This window comes from Saimiri boliviensis, chromosome 3 (genome assembly GCF_048565385.1).
Source record: "Saimiri boliviensis isolate mSaiBol1 chromosome 3, mSaiBol1.pri, whole genome shotgun sequence".
Classification (NCBI taxonomy): domain Eukaryota; kingdom Metazoa; phylum Chordata; class Mammalia; order Primates; family Cebidae; genus Saimiri; species Saimiri boliviensis.
The window spans coordinates 175,610,208-175,616,786 of record NC_133451.1 but is presented as its reverse complement, the minus strand read 5'-3'; positions in this window follow the sequence as shown (position 1 = coordinate 175,616,786).

Here is a 6,579-nt window from a genome sequence, read left to right as displayed (position 1 = left end):
AAACACTAAGAGTAAAAAAATAACTTTGTGGATGACAAAAGACAAGATATACATGTTTAAAGATCTTATGAGAGTTCATTATAATGTAATTGACAAGGATATTTGGTCCTTTCAGTGGCATAGAGCATTTTAAGATGAAAATTAGATTTAGGACCTTTATCTATAGACTAGAATATATCAGATTCCTAGGATTTCATATAATTTCTGCAACAGTCATATCCATAATAAATACAATTATACAAAGGTTTATCGTCACATTTTTGACAACTCCTCCCATACAATTTAACATATCAAATAAGCCTAATTAGTTTGACCTGTCTCTTTTTATGGAGAGAAAATAAATTACTTTGACACATTCTGGGGATGTTTCTAGAAACTCTCAAATAAATTTGGGGACAAAAACACTTAATTTAGAATTTGACTTTGGGAAGCTTTCAAAATGTTTAAAACACTTGATTAAATATGATCACAGGTCACTATGAAACAATGCTAAAGTGACAATGGATTTTAAAGTCAAATACAGAAAGTTACATAGCTGGGAAAAAAACTTAGTTGTTCTAATATTGAAAAAATTTAATATTAATCGAAGACCTAATAAAAGACAATGTAAAACCTAAAAAACTATCCAGCTAAAACACAAAATATTTGTTTTCTAGGCCAATTACTTGAAAAGTAAACAATAATAAAAAATCGTAAGCAAGGACAGACCAATACTTGAAGGAAATTTTGTCCTTTGAGCAAAAATAAAATTGTAACATTGTATATCAGTATCTTATTGAGCTTAATTTGAAAAAAAAATACAGCCAAAATTCATCTAATCTTAGTTTGACCACACCTAAAACTTCTTTTACCCAGACCTTTGACAAGTTTTTGTGTTATTTATTTTCTAATTTTTAAATTCAGAAGCATATGCCATTATGTTGTAAGACAAAATTACTTTTTCCCTTAATGAAAATATATTCCTACATACATTTCCTTATTGAGGCAGGATTTTTCTCATTCACTTTGCCAGCCAGGGACCTCCATTTGATGATGCTTCTTCCCTGGGCCTCACACAGGCACGCTACCTGCCTTGGAAGGCAGACCGCTGGCACAGCCCACACAGATGAGTATGCCCCCAGTTGGCTGTGTCATAGCTTGTACTCACATTTGGCAGTTCCTGAGTTCTTGTCCCGCATCCAAGAAGAATGAAGATACACTGACAATTGAAGAGTGGGGAGGGCAGAGAATAATTTTATTGAGTGACAGAGCAGCTCTCAGTGAAGAGGGGCCATGAGGGTGGTCCTCCACTCAAATTTGGGTGGTTCCTCTCTCAGTGTGGCTGAATTCAAGGCTTTTATAGGCACAGAATGGGAAGGGGTAGACCATAGGTAACATTGAAAAAGGTAATATGTGATTGATTTAAAAGCATTATTCAGGAAAAACTAATCAGGCAAGAGTGGGCAAACAGGAATAGAAGTTCTCTAGGTTGTGTTTTCAGGCTGTTTTTGGCTTGAAGGTGGGGTTTCACTGGGGACCCTTCTTTGTCTGCCTAGAATTTGTCTGCCTCTTGCCTCTCTCAATCCCCCATCTGAAGAGGTACATCTAACTGTCATTAGGATAAGGACAATAATCAATCTTAACTGCTTCCTGTTGACAAGGGGCACTGATTTTGGAAAACAGCAATCAGAGGCCTATCTAAGGATTCCTGGTAAAAGGAAGCCATCATCTGAGGCTCTGGTTGCATGACTTTTTGGATTTGGTGGCCTGAAAGCAAGCAGACATAAACCAAATTATTAGAAGACAATGATCAAAATGAAACAAAAAAGTAAGCAATCCCATTACTAGGTATATATTCAAAGGATTATAAATTGTTCTATCATAAGGACACATGCACACATATATTCATTGCAGCACTGTTTACAATAGCAAAGACTTGGAACCAACCCAAATGCCCATCGATCATAGACTGGACAGGGAAAATGTGGCATATATACACCATGGAATACTATGCAGCCATAAAAAAACAATGAATTCCTGTCTTTTGTAAGGACATGGATGAACCTGTAAACCATCATTCTCAGCAAACTGACACAAGAACAGAAAATCAAACACTGCATGTTCTCACTCATAGGTGGGTGTTGAACAATGAGAACACATGGACACAGGGAGGGGAGCATCACACACTGAGGTTTGTGGTGGGGGGACTAGGGGAGGGACAGTTGGGGGGTAGGAAGTTGGGGAGGGTTAACATGGGGAAAAATGACAGATATAGGTGATAGGGATGGAGGCAGCAAACCATATTGCCATGTATGTACCTATGCAAAAATCCTGCATGTTCTTCACATGTACCTCAGAACCTAAAATGCAATAAAATATATATATTAAAAAAAAAGTAAAAGTGGCTCAAAAATCCAGAGGCTGTCAAAATGCCCATATAACTAGTGGCTAGTTTATACCTGCTAAGATCTGGGTGCATGGGGCTTGGCTTTGGTTAGCTCTCTTGGTTTTATTTTCCCCAAAAAGAAACCTCTTGGTTATGGGCACCCTATTTATTCTTATCACCTTGCAGGATTGCAGGATAATTGTTGAAGTAGAATATTGATCCAGATTTTTACATTACCCATCCCTCTTGTTCCCTCTGAGCTGCAACTGGAGATCACTGGTTGGTTTACAGGAATAAGCAGGGTTAGTCTAAAATGCAGATAAAAGCTTAAAAATGCCAGGCGCGGTGGCTCAAGCCTGTAATCCCAGCACTTTGGGAGGCCGAGGCGGGTGGATCACGAGGTCAAGAGATCGAGACCATCCTGGTCAACATGGTGAAACCCTGTCTCTACTAAAAATACAAAAAATTAGCTGGGCATGGTGGTGCGTGCCTGTAATCCCAGCTACTCAGGAGGCTGAGGCAGGAGAATTGCCTGAACCCAGGAGGCGGAGGTTGCGGTGAGCCGAGATCGTGCCATTGCACTCCAGCCTGGGTAACAAGAGTGAAACTCCATCTCAAAAAAAAAAAAAAAAAAAAGCTTAAAAACAACTAATGAAACTAGAATTTAATGACAAATGTATAAGTTTTGAAACATAATTTTTCTCTCTCCAGTCCTCATTTTTGTTAAAAGCAAATTATGATGTTTGAGTTGTTTGCAAAATAAATTTTAGTTTTATATTTGGTCTGATTATTTGTATAAAGTACAGCAAGAATTATTATTTTCACATAGGATTTAAAAACTGGCTTAGATGGAAACCTGTTCCATAAGGAATCTCAAATAAGACCTTCTTAAAGCTGAGCCCAGCCATTGAAATACCTATGAAATGGGTAAATTCCTCTCTTCTTGAGGTCAAAAGACAAGTTGGGGCTCCTGGGCCAGTGACATTCTTTACTCACTACCCATTGGGAGCCCTGTACAGGGACGGTGTAGACAAGGTATGAGGCAATAATTTTTCTTTTTTTTAAGAAAGAGTCTTGCTCTGTCACCAGACTGGAGTGCAGTGGCATTCTCTCTGCTCACTGCAACATCTTCCTCCTGGGGTCAAGCAATTCTGCTGCCTCAGCTTCCCAAGTAGATGGGACTACAGGCACATGCCACCACACCTAGCTAATTTTTGCATTTTTAGTAGAGACGGCATTTCACCATGTTGGCCAGGATGCTCTCAGTTCTTGACCTCATGGTCCACCTGCCTCAGCCTCCCAGAGTGCTAGGATTATAGGTGTGAGCCACCGCACCTGGCCAAGCTTGCTTTCTAAAAGGTAATAATTACCTTCTAGTCAAAACCTTGGTAAAAACAACCAGTTTCTCCAAATGCATAGTGTTGCAAAAGAAATAGATTCCTATTGGACTTTTGCAAATAATTATATTGCCATAAGTTAATAATATTCAGAAATACCTTCCACAGTTTGAAGAGACCAGGCAGAGAAAAACAACTATGCTCCAAGTTTTGTTCATAGTAATATGTCTTATTTAATGTTAAAAGCTGTAAATAGCTCAAAATAAAAGTTTTTCTGACTTTGAAAAAGAAAGGAACAGCAACATTTTAAGCAAAAAGTTAAAAATAATTACTTCAGTGTTTTATTAGTTAGTATCATTCCACTAACTCTTGTTCTACTTGATATTCATGAACATTTCGGCTCTGCATGAGTCCTGTACATTTTCCTCTATTCCAATGTCACAATATCCAAACTTAGGAATCTGAACTTAACAGCAGCTATTAAAGTTCCATAGCTAATTACAAACCATCTTTTGAAAAGGAGCAAAACAAGACAGCAATTGTCTGTGTGAATAACAGAATTTCCAGGGTAGTTATAGATAAAAACAAAATTGACAAAGAAAGTTAGTTACTTCTGTGGCTTACAATAACTTAACATAATCACCCTAATTATGATTGATAGCATATTCTTAGACATTAGAATTTTTGAAATTGCATATAATTTTTGAACATACATTATTTTTCATCCATATATAACCTGAAGAATATTAAATATTAGTTTTATTTTTGCTGTCCCATGTAACTAAACATGTTAAATAATCCTGTTTATCTCTATTTTGAATGCCTCAGGGGTCCTCTGTAGCATCTAAATGTTAGGGGTCAGAAAAGAAAATTTAGAAGCTGAAATTTGATTTTGGGAAACCTATTAAATATGTTAAAGGTTTAAAACACTTTGATATTATGAAATAGAATTCAAGATTACCTTAAGTCACTTATTTGGTCAAAATAATGACTCCTTTTTTTTTTTTTTTTTGAGACAGAGTCTCACTCTGTCACCCAGGCTGGAGTGCAGTGGTGTGATCTCAGCTCACTGCAACCTCTTCCTCCTGGGTTCAAGAAATTCTCCTGCCTTAGTCTCCTGAGGAAGTGGGATTACAGGCACACGCCACTATGCCTGTCTAGGTTTCTTTGTACTTTTAGTAAAGGAAGGATTTCTCCAGGTTGTTCAGGCTGGTATCAAGCTCCTAACCTTGTGATCTGCCCACCTCAGCCTCCCAAAGTCCTGGGATTACAGGCATGTGCCACCATGCCTGGTCTCCAAATTGTTTTAAAAAGGCATTGACTTTTACTCGTTAAGTGGGAAGGCTGCATTCCAAACAATGTGTCTCTTTTATTTCACACCTTTATTCAACAGTTTATTTGTAAGGCACACCAAAATCTTTCATTATCCTTTAATAATACATGAAAATCTCATTTAAGAGATTAAAAACCAAATTTCACCCTCACATTAGTCTACTATAAAGGTCAACTCCATTTGTTTTAATGAAACATAATAGATAATTCTATCCAATCTTAACCAGTTTGCCTACGAGGTGAGATTCTTCCAACCTTTTATAACCCTTTCCAAATTTTTGTTAAAGAGCAGATTAGTGTCTTAAGGAAAACTTGTTTGTTTTTATTACAATTTTCAATGCTTGAAAAAAAAAATGATATCCTTTTGAACTTAGTCAACATGCTCATGCACAGAGTTCTTTTACAAGATTAATTTTTACAAACCTTCCACATCTTGTTTAAACCTTTAGCTTTATATTTTTATTTTAAAACAATCCTTTAACCCTCTAATGTAGGCAAAAATTTTACATTCTCATGTCTTCTCATAATCTTTTCTAATAACACATTTTACTTTCCTTAAACACCTTGCATGTAAATCTCTTTTGAATAGTCTCCATTACATGTTATAATGATAACTCTTAGCAATTTTTAATTTTAATGTAAAACCTGGTAAGTTGTTTTAATTCTGTATTAGGTACATATAAAGTCTGAATCTTTCCAGAATAGTTAGGAATGTGGTTAACTCCAGATGTCCCCAGGGCTTACCAAACAGTAAAGCAGGCAAGTTGATCAATTTTCAAAAGCCAAAGAAACAGTTTAAGATCTTAAAACATTTAGTAAACTTAATATTTGACCTGCATAATTTAGACTATATTTTTACATGTTGAAGACATTTGTATTTTACCAATAATCTTTAAAACTGATTTTTATTTCTTGAAGATTAAAGTCTTGTGAACTAACAGACATTACAGCTTTTATTTTCCTTTAAAAATTTTGATCTAAGTGCTTATTTTTCATTAAGCCAATCAATTAGAGCTCTTGTTGTTATAAACATCACATGTATAACTGCAGAGACAGACAGAAGAAGATCCAGCAATTGTAAAATTGTAAGGCTTTTTTTATTTACCAATCTTCTAATTGGATTACCGGCCTCGGGATACAGCCCCTCAAGAAAAGGGTTAAAAAAAACCATGCAGTTTCTAGGGCCTAATAAGCAGGTATAGCAGGAAGACAAAAACAGATTTTTGAGAGGGATTTCTCCACTTTTAACTATTGAGTCTCCATGAGGAAAATAAAGTTTTTTTTCTAAAATGGAGTTTGTGATGCCTTCCCGGTTTTTCCCAAGTGGTCCCAGGCTGTCATAAGTTATCTTAGGATGTCTTACGTGTGCCTTAATATTGGCAAGACAAAATGGAGTAAAGTAATTCAGTTGACAGAAAAAAAAACAAAAAAACAAAAAAACAAAAAAACTTTTCTAACAAAACAAGATACAGGAAAAGAAAAAAAGACATAAAGGCCTTTTAAATATATCTATAGCTTGGATATCACTTTTAATTAGGCTTACTT